Consider the following 18,266-nt stretch of genomic DNA (forward strand, 5'->3'; position numbering starts at 1 on the left):
AGAGTCAGGACTGTCTTTCCGTTGGAAGGACAACACTACTTCTTCAAGATTGCATGGAAATCCACTATTTCCGTGTGCATTTACTTTTACTGCTCAGACTTTGAGAATAAAAACACTGTAATTTTACTGTGATGGATGATCAGGACTGTCTTTATGGACAGTGAGAAAGTTTTAGCTTTTGACTAACATTGTATCAATAAGTGTGTGCATTTGATTTCTTTGTTATTGTAATTGTGAAAAAAATTTTAACAAATATGTATTGGCCAGTGCAAAAAAAAATTTGTAAAATTTTTTGTGGGGAGCATGGGGGCTATGTAAGTAGGTTGTTTAGGTTTTTATATTGGTAACGCCTCGTAGCGCTCTGTATGAAAATCACTGGCTGTGCTGTGTGCAGTCTGTGGTTGGTTTGCATTGTTGTCGGCCATTGTAGTGTTGGGCAGCTGGATGTGAGCAGCTCGTAGCATTGCGCAGTTGGAGGTGAGCTGCCAGCAGTGGTGGATGTGGGGAAAGAAATGGCGGAGTTTTGAAATTTGTAAGACTGGATGTCATGAACTGCTATGCATATTATGATTTTTCAACACTATTAAGATAAATACATTGTTTGTTCTCTATCAGAATCTTTCATTTGCTAACTATGCCTACCAGTAGTTAGTGCCTTCCGTAGTTTGAATCTTTTATTTAGCTGGCAGTAGTGGCGCTCGCTGTATTGCAGTAGTTCGAGTAACGAAGATTTTTGGTGAGGTAAGTGATTTGTGAAAGGTATAGGTTATTGTTAGTCAGGGCCATTCTTTTGTAGGAATTATTAAAAGTCAGATTGCGTTGCGCTAAAAATATTGTGTGTCAGTTTAAGCACAGTCATGTATAATTGTTTTAAGGGGACGTTTCAGTTAATACAAATTGTAAGAGGTATGCGCTGCCTGCGATATGCAAGGTATAAGAGAATCGCTGACCAGAGAGCAGTGTTGACTCAGTACGAACTGTGTAGCTGTAGCAGTAAGTTGTTGCTAGTCGCTAGTCTGCTCTGGAGCAGTCTGGTGTATCGTGATGGCTGGGCCGGTCGTGGTGCAGTGATGGCGGAGCCTGAGCATTATAGTATAAGGAAAAAGCAGCCTCGCGCGTACCTAGTAATGTTATGTGAACTCCCATGTAAATCTTTTAAAAAATGTCCTAATAATAATCTTTGTCATATAAAGTTATTTCTATCAAGCATTCGTTTCAATTTAAAGAATTTACTAATTTCTCCAATCCATCATCATTCCGATTGTTGCAAAAGAAAAATCAGTTGCTTCCTTTCATAAACGAAAAATCTATCGGCCAGCATTGCACAGAGCTGTGCCAGAAAAATTTTAGTAAGAGCAGATATATTCGCCGTTTTTATTGAGGTAAGAGTTTTTGCTTTTTATTCAGAATGATCTTACAGGGCCATGACGCAGCACTGCTGTCGTCCAAAATTTAGCAGGTTACTGAATTTATTTTTTATTACGAGGTTTAGGAATTTTTCTCTTTCGAGCTTACATTAAATGAGAAAAGAATTTTGTGGGTACATTAAATGGGAACCAATTTTGTTCTTAGGTTACACTAAAATTAGAATCATTAACCAAATAATGTTTATTTATATTTTAATTTTTTGTGTGGAGGTTACACTAAATTAGAATCACATTCTTTATTCATATTATTATTTATTAATTTTTTGTGGGGAGGTTACAAACTGTAAAAGACAAAAATAAAAAAGTCACCATTCTTCCAACACAGTTACTGAATAATTACAATCCAGAGACAAACACACTACTGACCATTAAAATTGTTACACCAAGAAGAAATGCAGATGACAAACGGGTAGTCACTGGACAAATATATTATACTAGAACTGACATGTGATTACATTTTCACGCAATTTGGGTGCATAGACCTTGAGGAATCAGTACCCAGAACAACCACCTCTGGCCGTAATAACGGCCTTGATACACCTGGGCATTGAGTCAAACAGAGCTTTAATGGTGTGTACACGTACAGCTGCCCATGCAGCTTCAACACGATACCACAGGTCATCAAGAGTAGTGACTGGCGTATTGTGATGAGCCAGTTGCTCGGCCACCATTGACCAGACGTTTTCAATTGGTGAGAGATCTGGAGAATGTTACACCAAGAAGAAATGCAGATGACAAACGGGTAGTCACTGGACAAATATATTATACTAGAACTGACATGTGATTACATTTTCACGCAATTTGGGTGCATAGACCTTGAGGAATCAGTACCCAGAACAACCACCTCTGGCCGTAATAACGGCCTTGATACACCTGGGCATTGAGTCAAACAGAGCTTTAATGGTGTGTACACGTACAGCTGCCCATGCAGCTTCAACACGATACCACAGGTCATCAAGAGTAGTGACTGGCGTATTGTGATGAGCCAGTTGCTCGGCCACCATTGACCAGACGTTTTCAATTGGTGAGAGATCTGGAGAATGTGCTGGCCAGGGCAGCAGTCGAACGTTTTCTGTACCCAGAAAGGCCAGTACAGGACCTGCAACATGCGGTCGTGCATTATCCTGCTGAAATGTAGGGTTTCGCAGGGACTGAATGAAGGGTAGAGCCACGGGTCGTAACACATCTGAAATGTAACGTCCACTGTTTAAAGTGCCGTCAATACGAACAAGAGGTGACCAATGGCACCCCATACCATCACGCCGGGTGATACGCCAGTATGGCGATGACAAATACACGCTTCCAACGTGCGTTCACCGCGATGTCGCCAAACTCGGATGCGACCATCATGATGCTGTAAACAGAACCTGGATTCATCCGAAAAAATGACATTTTGCCATTCGTGCACCCAGGTTCGTCGTTGAGTGCACCATCGCAGGCGCTCCTGTTTGTGATGCAGCGTCAAGGGTAACCGCAGCCGTGACCTCCGACTTGATAGTCCACACTGCTGCAAAAGTCATCGAACTGTTTGTGCAGATGGTTGTTGTCTTGCAAACGTCCCCATCTGTTGACTCAGGGATCGAGACGTGGCTGCACGATGCATTACAGCCATGCGGATAAGATGCCTGTCATCTTGACTGCTAGTGATATGGGGCAGTTGGGATCCAGCACGCCACCACGGCGTTCCGTATTACCCTCCTGAACCCACCGATTCCATATTCTGCTAACAGTCATTGGATCTCGACCAACGTGAGCAGCAATGTCGCGATACGATAAACTGCAATCGCGATAGGCTACAATGCGACCTTTATCAAAGTCGGAAACGTGATGGTATGCATTTCTCCTCCTCACACGTTTCACCAGGCGACGCCGGCCAACTGGTGTTTGTGTATGAGAAATCGGTTGGAAACTTTCCTCATGTCAGCACGTTGCAGTTGTCGCCACGGGCGCCAACCTTGTGTGAATGCTCTGAAAAGCTAATCATTTGCATATCACAGCATCTTCTTCCTGTCAGTTAAATTTCGCGTTTGTAGCACGTCATCTTCGTGGTGTAGCAATGTTAACGGCCAGTAGTGTAGTTGTTTGGAATAATGCTATGCGGTGTGCATGCATGTTATTAGTGATAGGTGAAATACAAGGAAAAGCTCAATACGCATCAGTTAATGTGGATTGCAGATGCATCTGCAGAACAGAGCGTCTTCATCTAACCTAGAAACGAAAATACTAACAAAAAAAAGCATGCTGAGTAGGAAGGTCGATAGGTGTAAGTTATCTGTATAGTTGGGACTGGTGTGCTGAAACTGCGTGTTACTGAATTTCTCGCTAACAGTCTGAGAACTGTCTGACATCTCAACTTCCGGTTACAGATTCAGAACTAGAATCGGCATAGCTACCCTACTTTTGAACATTAACTTATTTATACAAATTACTTTCTATGAATGTGATTTAGATTAATCTAAAATGCATAACGAATTGAAAACTGTTGATAATATTCAGTCAAAAAACTTTACTTACGCTCCAAAACAAATTCTTATGTTGCTACTGATAACTTGCTTCAGCTGTGGCTGCAGTGCATACGAGTACCTACAACAAAAAAAAAAAAAAAAAAAAAAAAAAAAAAAAAAAAAAAAAAAAAAAAAAAAAGAAAACCTCCACAAGGCAGTTTGGCTTTTTATTCTCGTTTTATTTACGTTGCTGTTTCGGCAAAAATTCTCTTTTCTGAATCATTAATGACTGTTCAAACAAATGTGCAAGGCTTGACTATGCAAATTTTACAGAATATATTGTTTTGAACAGCGGAATATGCTTTGTAAAATTTCTGTTTATGAGAAAAGGAAGTACTTTGCAATTCAGTACTTTTAATGTCACAAAAGTAAATTACAACTAATGGGAACAGACAGCATTCTCTCTCTGTCCGCAGAGTCATACTCGATAATGTCTGTTTGCGGGCTTTCAAAATATGAAATGATGAAAGGATGTGGGCCATCAACTACGTACCCTCCGACTCAACGTTGCAATATTAAAAGTTTTGGCTGGTTTCGTTGCCTAGGGGCTGGAATACGTAGCTGCGACATTACAGTCCAAATACTGCTGAGTCTACAGTATACGAAGAGAATACACACATGAATCGAATGGTCGAAGGTTTCTGTCACTCGGCAATTGAGAATTATGAATGTAGCATATAAATTTATAAATGAAAGATTGCAATTAATTAAAATCTGCAGGTACTATCTTAACGACTTAAAATGATGAGTATGATAGTACAAGTACTTTTGAAAACGCGGTATATTTCTGCAAAACACTTATTGGTGCCGATGGTCCAGCAATTAAATAATATATAAGTTGAATAACAGGGAAATAATAGATTCCTGCTGCACGTAATTAGTTATGAAAGACAACACAGCTCGCGAGATATTCACTTCTAAACGTACACTACGTCTTCACTGTAGAAGCCTTGTAAATCTGACAAATGCACAAGTCGGCACTGTGAAATGTTTCTATCTCCCGCGACCACGCGCAAACTGCTCCACTGCGAGTCTCTCCCGCGACCGTGCGTCCCTCGCGCCGTCGTGACCAGCGCCTCACTCCCGTGTCCTGTGCCGTACCGTCCAGAACTGCCGCCCTGCCACAACTACCTCGTGTCCTCTCCGGAAACGATGCTCCCATCCCGTCTCCCCACGCACGAGCGCTGTGATTGGCTAGAGCGCTCGCACCATGTCTTCAAACCAAGGCAAATGGTTAAAATGGCTCTGAGCACTATGGAACTTAACTTCTGAGGTCATCAGTCTCCTAGAACTTACTACTACTCAAACCAAACTATCCTAAGGACATCACACACATCCATGCCCGAGGCACGATTCGAGCCTGCGACCGTAGCGGTCGCGCGGTTCCAGACTGCAGCGCCTAGAACCGCTCGGCCACTCCGGCCGGCAAACCAGCGCACCCACACACGTCGCGCTGTACTGTCCGCGTTCAGCACTCACTCCCGTGTGCTGTGCCGTACTGTCCAGCCCTGCCACACTTCTCCAACTGCCTCGTGTCCTCTCCGGAAACGATGCTCCTCCCCAAGTCTCTCTTAGTAACGAGCGCTGTGATTGGTTAGAGCGCTCCCTCCATGACTCCAAGCTAACGTATCCACACAAACATAATGAAGCACATTCGAAATACTGGATTTACATTTAAATACTTGAAATTAAATAAACATTCCTACGGCTGGACCATAAACACGCTCTAACACACATTATTCAAAAAAAATGTTCAAATGTGTGTGAAATCTTATGGGACTTAACTGCTAAGGTCATCAGTCCCTAAGCTTACACACTACTTAACCTAAATTATCCTAAGAACAAACACACACACCCATGCCCGAGGGAGGACTCGAACCTCCGCCGGGACCAGCCGCACAGTCCATGACTGCAACGCCTTAGACCGCTCGTCACATTATTAAATACATAAACAATTAAATAAACATATATCAAAAGAAAAGAAGCAAAAGGTAGGCCAGGAGCCTAATGTCTCTGTGCTTTCTAACACAGAGTAAATATTTAACCAATTCCTTCATGAATAGTACATATCGGATATAAACAAAGACATATATGAATAAATATATTTATAAGTATGCTGCTACCGTTTTTTCGTGTAACTGTGGAGTACTTATGGCCTGACGCGATCGATAGTAATCGGCCACTTTGACCTCCAAAAACTCATGTACTATTCAAGTTACATGCCTGTAATTTATACCAATTTAGGTCTACACTAATAGCTTTCTAAAGACAAGTAGATCGAAGAAATCGGATGAACAGTTTTGATTTTGGAAATTCGTTGCTGCGAGTTACTTGTATAATTTATTCAGATACTCTTTAAACTAATAAAGATATTGGAAATCAGATTACACCATCAGAATCGTCGTGCAAATAATGGTAATGTACATGTTTCTTTTTGAGGTGCCATAATTCATCTGGCTGCTATTAATTTCTATACGAACTGTGAAATGTCTGCTATTAAGGTTTCACAAAGTCCGCCATCTTCGGCACTCCCGGCATAGACATCTCCTTCATCGACACACAGCACTGTCCTCGTCACAGCGGAATTCCCAGCCACGCTGGGGCTGCCCCTCTCAGCCGGCTAACACTCCGCACCACGTGTTTGCTGCGTGCGGCCACTGCTTCCTCCGAACTTATATTTTCAGGGCGCGACGACCCGCCCGTTACCTCACATGTTCGTACAAAATATTTCTATGAAAAAATTCGTTTTCTTGAATTTGTAATGCAGTACTATGTAATACCCACGACTATATTTTATTCAGAACAATATTCACGACAGCATTGTATGTGGAATTTGAGTTAACATTCTCGTGATATTAATAAAAAAGGACTTCATCGATACTAACACATAATAAATAATTATTGTCAGTGATATAATTTAATTTTCTGTGAAAAATTATATCTCAGACAATACTCATGGAAAAAGATAATAAAAATCTCCATCTTTTGCTATCTATGATTCTCCTAGAATAATCCTTCTTCTTGTCCGAACTGTTGTAATGATCGGACACAATTGAGGTCTTGTAGTACTGACGTCGGTAGAAAACTGTATTTTGTTGCTAATTTAATATTTGAAAAATATAGATTATCTGTCATTGATATCAGTCTACTTCTTGGAGTTTTATTTCATTGTGATTCTCATCATTTATAAATGTTAAGTTTTCTGATCAGCTACAAAGGTGCGCAGCCATTAGTGCTATTGATCTATAGAGCATATTATTGGTAAACGCTGAATAATAAGTGGTTTCCATGGAGAAATACTTTTAAATGTTAATGCATATAGTTAAGGTACAGAAACGATTTAATATATATTATTTGTTGATAGTAAAACAGTGTCTGAACCAGATTCGATAAGTGACTGTCTTACACTGGCCGCCATTTTAGTGAAATATTGCAGCGGCAGTTTTAAATCAAACGTTTAACAGACATGAGTCTTGATTGTCAAATTTCACGATAATAAATGTGTATTGGTGGCCCAGAACCCACTCAGAAATAATAAAGTCGACTTACATTGTGAATAATCTTTAACTATGGTGCAAACAGCATCTTAGATGATAAAATTGTTCTCTGCTAATGTATGAACCATGATTATTTCGTAAGAATTTTCATGAAATATTTTTGACAGGAAAGAACACATTAGTGTTGTGCGCGTGTGGTATTGTGTGTAAAAATAGTTCATTTTGTGTAAGGAAAAGTGTTGCCACCTTGAATAATAGTTTGATAGATGGTATGAGACCACTCTTGTGCAAAAATTTAGTGCCATTTACACTGCTTGATAGACAACATTGGTACACGTCCCAGGTCGAGATGTCTTTAACAGAATAACTATTTTTAGCCGGGAGAGGCAGCGATTGAATGAAACTTCATGTTACGCTAATAATAAGTAATTGGTTTTGTTGTAGTCCTGCCCACGATTTGTAAAATACCGCAATCCTAACCGCACGCCACAACTATTTAATGAATCTAATTGGGGAATGGCTAATTAGAATTCTGAACACGGGATTGGTAGCTCTCCCTGATTACCAGCACGAAGATATTATCGAAAGCAATGAAATTTTTGCACAGCAATAATTACTGAACACGCGCTCGTAGCTAACAACCTCAAAAGAAGTTTACCTTTTTTCTGAAATACTGTCTCTTTATACAATTATCTTAAAAATCATCCTTCATCGTCAGGTTAGAAATATGGAACATCTCTGTACACCACTTGTGCTATCCAAGCTGCTCCTTCCGCCAAGATCCAACACTCTCTCTCCACGATTTCACAACAACTACAGTCCAAGGCTGCGACTCGACTCAACTGTCACCTACTAGCTTGCCCGCGCTTTTTTCAATAATGCAACCTCTGAAAACCAAAGACTCCATATCGCTCATATCTTCAGCAGCAAAGATATTTAAAATGACAGTAATCCGAATAAACAGATAATTTTCATTATACAGGTGATTTTTTCGACTGTGTACAAACTCTTGGGATTAATCAATGAGAGGACACGGAACAAAAAAGGTGCAATGAACTTATGCCCGGGAATGCATGCTTTCCATGCTGGAGACCATTTATTCAATCATACATTGTTACAGAGACGGCGGTCTAATACGCGCTGTACCATGAAGCCACAGTTACAGTATGTGCTGAAAATGGCTTCCCTATGTCTCAACGCAAGCGTGTATGCGCCGTAGCATGTTCCGTCTCACATGTTCACATCGGCCAGGCTGCATCCCAGCAGTTTCAAAGGCAGCATGAATACGTTGCTCCAGTGTCTCCGCATCTGGAATGGGCTCTGCATGCACCATATTTTTGAGATGGCCCCATAACGAGAAATTGCACGGGTTGAGATCCGGTGAACGAGCAGGCGATGCTGGACTCCCTCGACTGCTCCAGGGAAGAAACGATTGACGTGCGTCCGGACGTTAACGACGAAGTGGGCCGGAGAACCATCATGTAGCAGCCACATAATCCGTCGAATCATCGATGGCACTTCTTCTAGCAGGAGAGGCAAAGTCACCTGCAAGAAATGGCGACGAGGAAGACAGACTGGTCCCAAAATACGGTCGCCAATTATCCCGGTCCACACATTCCGGCTGCACCGATGTTGATGATTCGCTGTCACTATACCGTGGGTGTTCTGCATTTTACCCCATAGATGACTGTTACGAAAGTTGAAGATACCACCCCGCGTAAAGGTGCCCTCGTCTGTGAATAGAATGGATGAGACAAATCCCGGAATCGTGGTAGCCTGGTGAAGAAACCAGTAACAAAACTGCTCCCGATGTGGAAAGTCTGTCGCTGTAAGTGGTAAGAGTAGTAACAACTGTATTGGAGAATGTTCCACATGGTCGTCTGGCTTTCCTGTACTAGCGGTCCACCTGCCTGATACCGATATGACGGTCGCTTTCCAGCGGTTGCCTTCCACAGTGTTAATCACATTTTCCTCCGAGGCTGGTATCCGAACATTTAGGGTACGTCCTTCATGATATCCTACTTCCTCAAACGACCCTGTCTCAGACAAACGACGAAACACTGTTGCGAACATTGAATGCTATGGTTATTGTCGGCGTGGATAGGCTTCCTGATACAGCCTTGCTGCCCGCCGCCCGTTTCCATTTCCCTCTCCTTAAGTAAGCACCATGTCGGTAAACTCTTGGTTCGAATACGGAACCATTGTGTGCAACGCTGTATCACATCCACTATAAGGTGAGTCAGCAAGTGAAGTGAATCGGACACAACGGTACCAATTACTATGGCAGGAATGTGCGCTATGGCCCGTATGAGGAATAGTAGCACCCTCTAGGAGGAAACCATGCACACTGTAAATGTGCTGCATAGTACAGCGGCTGTTAGACCGCAGTCTCTGTAACAAAGCACGACGGAATAAATGATCTCTAGCATGGAAACCATACGCTTCCGGGCATAAGTTTAATAGCACTTTTTTATGTATTCTTTCATCCATCAGTCCCTAGAGTTTGTACAAGGTGGAAAAAAACATTCTGTATTTTTGTACAAGGTGGAAAAAAACATTCTATATTTTTGTACAAGGTGGAAAAAAACATTTTGTATTTCATTAGCACGTGACATCAGCCCATAAATTTGATTTGGTAACGGGAAAACCGAAGATCTGAAGTACGTGTTATTGGAACATCCATTGTGTTTACCAGATTTGGCCCTCACTGATTTTCACACACTCCCTAAAAGGTTTCAGGCTGGAAAGCGTTTTGAAGCCAATAAAGAGGTATTGGTATAGGACAAACAAGAAGAGAATGGCTCTGAGCACAATGGGACTTAACGTCTGAGGTCATCAGCCCCCTAGAACTTAGAACTACTTAAACCTAACTAACCTAAGGACATCACACACGCCCATGCCCGAGGCAGGATTCGAACCTGCGACCGTAGCGGTCGCGCTGTTCCAAACTGAAGCGCCTAGAACCGCTCGGCCACAGCGGCCGGCTAAAATGACAGCACCATCTGCAAACAATGTAAAAGGACTGCTCAGATTGTCTCATTTACCGTTTATGTAGATCAGAAACAGCAGAGGATTTATAACACTTTCCGTCAATTACTACAAACTATGACCTTTCTGACAGGAACTCACGACATCTCGTAAGCTTTTCCCAACATAGCAACAATGTAAATCAGTGGATTGGATATTTGGATGAGGAAGGAAAGAAGATTAGGGAAGGAACACGGAATGAGAAGGGGATGGAGGTGGCATTTCGAAGGAACGAGCCCGGCATTCGGCTTAAGCGACTGCGGAAAATCTGAATCTGGGGCCGGACGGTGATTTGAACCACCATGCGCCCGGGTACGAGTCATTCGCCACGTCGGCCGGTGTTGCGGTAAGAGTAGTCCGGCTAAGCGGCTTAATTTGAACAGAAAGCCGCAGCGCCCACGACAAGCCCTCGGCCTTGTGAGGGAGGGCTAAGTTTAATCGCGCGAATAAGCCCGCTGGGCGGTGGGCGACCGATATACCGGTGCGCACCGGCCGCCCTAATAATAGGCGAGGCGCCGCCAATTTGACGTCAGCGACGGCACAGCCATGACTAACCGACGCCCCCGCCCCCCACGCAAACGGGGCCGCCCCCTCAGTGAGTGCGTCAGGTACCACTGTACTTTGCACAGGGCAAGGAAACTTCTTCGCGTTCCTCAAGCATCTCACAGAGAAATCTATCTCTATATACATAGTTACATTAATAAAATCGACAAACTGCAGGGACGAATTCCTCAGTGGAAATGTTAAAAAAAAAATCCTTAGAACATTTGTCCGGTAATACATCGTTGCCAAGGTGGATGGTGACGACGAATGAAAGATCCTCTGACCACGTGCCATGTGTTCTTTGGTGTTGCACGCTGTGCGACTGACGCAGCATAGTATAAGCAGTAGTACGGGCCGGTATTCATGCCGGGACCAGGCCGAGACGGTGTTTATGTGTGGCCAAGCAGATGGGAACGGTCGAGAGGCAGCACGGCTGTACCAAAACAGGTGCCCTCACAGACACCAACCACACCACACAACATTTCAAGCCCTTTTTGGACGTTTGTATGATCATCGGTCCTTTCAGACAGACGAACGTATAGGTGGCGGACAGTGCGTGCACCAGATTTGGAGGACCAGGTTATAAAGGATATTGGGACGAACCAATTATGCCAGAGATCTCGGAACCAATCGAGATCAAGACAGGAATGAGACAAGGAGATGGCCTGTCATCCAATCTATTTAACTCGGTTTCGGAGAAAATGATCAGCACACTGGACAAAGGAGTCAATGGGGTACAGAAGGGGAGACACAAGGCTAGAACCGCCAACATAAAACGTCCGGCCTTTGATGACGATAGAGCTACCACACAAGAGCCAAAGAAGCTCTATAGCCACTACATGAAATCTCAGCCAAAACTGGGCTACAAATCTCGTATCAAAAAACGCAGAACGTGGACACAAAATCCACGGACAAGCACCCACAGGTATGGAAGTATGGGAAGATAACACAAGAAGAATGTTTCAAATAGTTGGGAGAGACTATACAGAAATAGAACTGGACTCGATATCCAATGAAGAAAGGATCACAGAACTATAAAAAGCATACAGATTTACATCGAGCCATTACAACAAAAGAAGTGAACATCAGATTTAGACACTGTAGTACAACCGTCTTCCCTGAGGTCTTGTATGCGTCAGGAACAACGGTAATGAAGCGAAGAATGAAAATCAAGGAGATGGAAAAACAAGAGAGGAAAATATTGAGAAAGTTCTAGGAGCCGATTCAGAAAGAGCGGATCTTCATAAAGAAACGGACAAAAGAACTGTACGAATCGACACAAACGATTACAAACAGCATCAGGGAAAGAAGGTCAAAGTTCTTAGGACACATACATAGGATGAACGAAAACAGATAGATCAAAAAGATTTTGAACACAGTGACAACTGACACAGTGTAAAAGATTGGGTAAAGGAAAGTGGAAGGCCTCAAGATATGGAACATCTCCGTAGAAGACATGGCAGATAGGGAAAAATACAGAGTAAAAAAGTTAGAAAACAAAATTTGAGCAAACGCCGAAAGAGAAGAAACCAGGAAATAAGTGGACAGACGAGAATAAGACAAAACAAAATGAACATATGAGAGGTTTTTTGGAAGAAAAAGAAAGAGGCAGAAAAAAATTTCATGAAAAGTGTGTTTTAGCGCTCTCCTTAAGGGGGAATTAACGATAACAACAACAATAATAATAATAATAGCAGAGAAATGTTATTAGCAAAAATCACGAAAAGTTATTGACCAATTTACTTCACATTTTTTCACAATACTGTAGTAGACATTTGGACGAACGTCAGCTGTGTATTGTATTTAAACAGAAGTGTAGAAGTTTCCTGTTAAAACCGACTACGCCAAAAAAAAATGCTGTACTGTGCTGTGAAAATATGTATTTCAGTTTTGTTTCTGGCAGTCAATTTTAAGTACGATATCAGGACATAGAAACCATTAGGCAAATTATTTTTCCTATGTATATTTTCTTCTTATCCGCAGTTTTTTTTTTAAAAAAAAACTCGCATACACAACAATGTGCTGTTTCGATTCACTCCTGATCGTCGGTTTTAATTGAAAACAGGAAGTTGTATTACGGCTCATCGGCTTATCATTAGACTACTTCCACGGAATCTGAAGACGCGCGGGGTACCCGTGTGGCCTAGGGGCCTTGCCACAGTTCGCGCGGCTCCCCCTGCCGGAGACTCGAGTCCTCCCTCGGGCATGGCCGTGTGCGTTTGTCCTTAGCGTGAATTAGTTTACGTTAGATTAAGTAGTGTGTAAGCCTAGGGACCGATGACCTCAGCAGTTTCGTCCCGTGTAAACTTACCACCATCACGAAATCTGAAAGTCCGAAACTTTGTAATCCTACCTGATCGAAAATGAAAACAATACTATATACAGGGTGGTCCATTGATAGTGACCGGGCCAAATATCTCACGAAATAAGCATCAAACGAAAAACCAGATGGCACTATGGTTGGCCCGCTAGATGACGCTGCCTTAGGTCAAACGGATATCAACTCCGTTTTTTTAAATAGGGACTCCTATTTTTATTACATATTCGTGTAGTACGTATAGAAATATGAATGTTTTAGTTGGACCACTTTTTTCGCTTTTTCCCCTGATTTCCTTCTGTGGGGAAAGTTGAAGGATATTTGCTATCATGATCCACCGACAACGCCTGACAACACGCGTCAGCGCATTGCCAATGCATGTGCGGAAGGCGAACTACTCGCTGTTGAGACGAATGTCCTTACACGTATTGCCAAATGCATTGAAGTTGACGGACATCATTTTGAGCATTTATTACATTAATGTGGTATTTGCAGGTAATCACGCTGTAACAGCATGCGTTCTCAGAAATGATAAGTTCACAAAGGTACATGTATCACATTGGAACAACCCAAATAAAATGTTCAAACGTACCTACGTTCTGTATTTTAATTTAAGAAACCTACCTGTTACGTCTACCAACTGTTCGTCTGAAATTGTGAGCCATATGTTTGTGACTATTACAGCGCCATCTATCACAACGTGAAAAAAGCGGTCCAACTAAAACATTCATATTTCTTTACGAACTACACGAATATGTAATAAAAAATTGGGGTTCCTACTTTAAAAAACGCAGTTGATATCCGTTTGACCTACAGCAGCGCCATCTAGCGGGCCAACCATAGCGCCATCAGGTTTCCCCCTACAAGCTAGACAAGTTTCGTATTTTTTAGTTTTTTTTTTTTTTTTTTTTTTTTTTTTTTTTTGTTTGACGCATATTTCGTGATATATTTGGCCCGGTCACGATCAGTGGACCACCCTGTATGCTGTCGTTGAGACTACTATCCTCACAGATACGGTAGTTGGAGAGGTCTCTCTCATACGCCGTATACCAATGATCCAAACCGATATATGCATTCATTTTGAGTGACTTCAGTTTCCAATCAAGGTTTCCTTTGCGACAACAATAAAGAAAGTTCAAAGACAGAGAGGGGATTGGAGTGGTGGTAGTGGGGGGGGGGGGGGGAGAGAGGAACCGGAAATGGACGCAGAGGGAGGGGGAAATGAGCACAGAGAGGGGGAAGAAGGACATGGTGCGACGATACCTAACAATTTTCTGCTGCTGAGTTGCTCTTCCGAACAGAATCCCATACTACCAAACCAGTTACATCTTTACCCGTGGTCACTCGTATTTTAGGCATTTGGGCTGAGCACGGCTCTGTTTGAAAAGAAAAGCTCAATGTAGTCATACGGTCGATTCGGGCATGTCTGCTTTCTTGCCCTGCAGCCAATTCACTGCAAAAAATAACCTGTAGCTGTGATCCTGAAGTCAAATAGTCTATGCATTGGTTAGAATTGCGAGTTAATAAAATACAGAGAAGTAAAAAATAAAAGTTAAATGAATAATTTAATAGCAAGTGTTCTATTCCAACATCTGCAATTGATGCAGACGACAGAGAATTATGTTGAGTAGTGTTTGTTTAAGAAAGGATGTCTCAAATAAACGGGAAGTGGTCCTACGACATTTAGTTACAGTACAGACAGAAAATACCCTTATCAAATGCAATAACGTTACGTTGAGAGACTGGTAGCAAAACCCGCGAACTTAATTTTAATCAAAGATACGCAAAAACTAAGTCCATTGCATAATCACAATACACGAAACATCCACCAGCTAAAAACAGTTCAGTGTTCAAAAAGGTGATTTACAAATTATCATCTGCGAAACAAGAATAGTAACTCATACTCTGTCTATCTTCAGTTCCATAACACAAGCACGAAAATTTGAGTCTTACTCTGTAGCACATTCAGACCGCTCAAAATAAAAACTCCCTTCAGAAGTTCATGCCCGTTCACCACCCAGAATCGAATACCTCCATGATCGAATACCACTCGTGACAAAAGGCATGTCTACCTCCCTCCAGAACTTGCGTTGAAGTGTCCAGAATCGCTGTCTTGAGCTCTTCACTCGAAAACGTCCCAGTCTCCACTTGACTCCCGCAGTGTTACGCTGAAGTCTGCTTTTTCAGTTGTTGAAAGCTGTGCCCAGCAATAAAGCATCGTTCTTAGGATCTAAAGACACAATTTGACTCAATTTGACCACTTCCGAGACTAATGGATTACGACGATATTGAAGTAAAGAAAATTCAGTTACACACAGATCATTAACAATAAATATAAACATAAAAGCACTCCGTCTTCAGGCCACAAGTGGCCCATCGGGACCATCCGACCGCCGTATCATCCTGAGTTGAGGATGTGGATAGGAGGGGCGTGTGGTCAGCACACCGCTCTCCCGGTCGTTACGATGGTTTTCTTTGACCGGAGCCGCTACTATTCGGTCGAGTAGCTCCTCAATTGGCATCTCGAGGCTGAGTGCACCCTGAAAAATGGCAACAGCGCGTGGCAGCTGGATGGTCACCCATCCAAGTACCGACCACGCCCGAGAGCGCTTAACTTCGGTGATCTGACGGGAACCGGTATATCCACTGCGGCATGGCCGTTGCAAATATAAACATAGATTTGTCCGTAAATAAATAAGCGAGTATTCTTGCACAAGTGGGCTCACGATAAATGGCAACAGATCGTCGTCAAATATTATTTAAACAGTTATTTGGGCCTGGTTGTCACAAGCGTCTTTTGCCACTATTTTACAAAGGCAATTACTAGAAGGCGCACGGTCTTTGTGCCATGCAGTGCTTCTCTCAGGGTTTCCAAGTGCCATGTGTCAAAGTCTTTGATCCTCAAGTTTTACACAAAGTTGTTGAGTCAGCTAAATCTACGAACCCATTCCACATAATTCTAATGCGTACAACTAACTTCTTTGATTTTAACAATGCTGCTGACACATTGTTGTCAATGCAGGCGTAGAAGATTTCCATATGCAGTGGCTCATAGTCAACCATCTCAAATAGCCATTAAAATGTCTTACTCTGGAACAGAAGAATTGAAAAAAGGTTAATGTATTCAAAAAAGCAAAGGACGTGGCAGATATATGCCAAGCCATACTTCCTCTCAAAGAACAGCCATGTTTTTCAGTTGCGAAACAGAAAACCCTGTTTGGGCGTAATTAGTAACATTTCCATAGACCGTTTAAACGATTCTTTTATCGAATGATTCAGTTAATATGAATGCTGTTAAGTTTTGTTTAGTCCTACTCACGCCACTACATCGAAAAAACTAGGCTTGTTGTTTACCAGTTTGTAAATAGAAATTCATCCAGAGAACAGGGGGAGTTGCTAGGAGAAATGATTTTAGGTCGCATTTAAAACTTGCTTTGCTACCTGTCAGACATTTTATGGTATTGGGCAAATAAACAAAACTTTTATTTCTGCATACTGAACTCTTTCCTGAGCCATGGACAGCTTTTAATATTGCGTAATAAATGTTATCTTTTCCTCTAGACTTGTACGTATCGATATTACTAATCTTTTTTAAATTGTGATAGATGTAGGTACACTTAAAATGCCCAATCCCTTGAAGAGGGACATACATGGTGACCACAGAAACCATTGATTGCACAAATGCGAGCGATAAGAATAGCATGTGATCTTTACCACATGTTATTCTTATCGCTCGCATCTGTGCAATCAATAGTTTCTTTTTGGGTGCGAGCTACTCCACAAATTATTTCATAAGGCGTTACTGAGTGGAAATATGTAAAGCATGTCAGGATGCTGACTTGTTTGTTTTCAAGATTAGCAATTATACGAAGAGTAAAAGTAACTGAACTTAATTGTTTGAGAATCTCAATAATATGTTTCTTCCAGTTCAAGTTTTCATCAATATGTGCATCTAAATATTTGGAGCATTCTACCCTATTTACAGACTCCTGTTCATGTGTTACATCAATTGCTGTTATAACTCTATTTGTTGTAAAGAAAGGAATACAGTGTTTTCACTGCAGATTTACGCTCAGTCCATTTTCAGAGAACCACTTAATAATTTTTTATAAAACGTCATTAACAATCTCTGCTGTTGCTTCCTCTCTAATGGGATTTTTTATAACACTAGTATCACCCACAAAAAGTACCAATTCTGCTTGTTGACTATTAAGTGGAAGGTCGTTCACATATATAACGTATAGCAGTGGACCGGCAATTGAACACTGTCCCATTGTGATTTATACCCAGTCACTAAAATTTTCCACCTTTCCAACATTGCTCTGATTATTCTGCGCAACTTTTTGAATTCTGATTGTTAAGTATGATTAAAACCAATTGTGTGTAATGCTATAAATTCCATAAAACTTAAGTTTTCCCAAGAGTGTAAAACGAGCTACACAACCAAACCCATTAGAAAGATCACAAAAAAACAACAAGTGGCGAGATTTTATTATTTGAGGCTCGTAATATTTGGTGGGTGACTTTCTAAGTAGCATCCTCGGTTGAGCAACCTTTTGGAATCCAAATTGTGAAATGCTAAATAAATCGTTTCTACTTAATTGTGAGACTACTCTTTAATAAATTACTTTTTCTAATATTTTGGGAAAAGATAACAGCAAGAAAATTGGACAACAATTATTTACGTCATTCTTGTCACGTTTCTTATAAAGAGGCTTAAGAGTTGCATATTTCTACCTGTCTGCAAACATTCCCTGTTTCGGTGATGCATTACGTATGTTACCAAGGATACTGCTTATTAAGTCAGAACAGCTTTTCAGAATTCTGTTTGACATTCCATCCATATCATATGAGCCTTTGTTTTTTAGAATTTTAATATTTCTATTAGTTTCAGTGAAGGATATTGGTGCTACTTCTGGTTGCTTAAGGTTTTGTGGAATGATATTTTTAA

At 41.6% G+C, this 18,266-nt stretch overlaps 1 long non-coding RNA gene and 1 pseudogene across 2 annotated transcripts in view; both read right to left on the reverse strand.

Moving 5' to 3' along the window:
- The window catches only part of LOC126484197 (uncharacterized), a 641,002-nt gene that overhangs the window by 569,208 nt on the left and 53,528 nt on the right, over positions 1-18,266 (reverse strand). The gene's annotated exons all lie outside the window — the stretch shown is intronic.
- On the reverse strand, positions 15,864-15,980 carry LOC126485669 (5S ribosomal RNA; annotated as a pseudogene).

Source organism: Schistocerca serialis, chromosome 6 (genome assembly GCF_023864345.2).
Source record: "Schistocerca serialis cubense isolate TAMUIC-IGC-003099 chromosome 6, iqSchSeri2.2, whole genome shotgun sequence".
NCBI classification, from domain to species: domain Eukaryota; kingdom Metazoa; phylum Arthropoda; class Insecta; order Orthoptera; family Acrididae; genus Schistocerca; species Schistocerca serialis.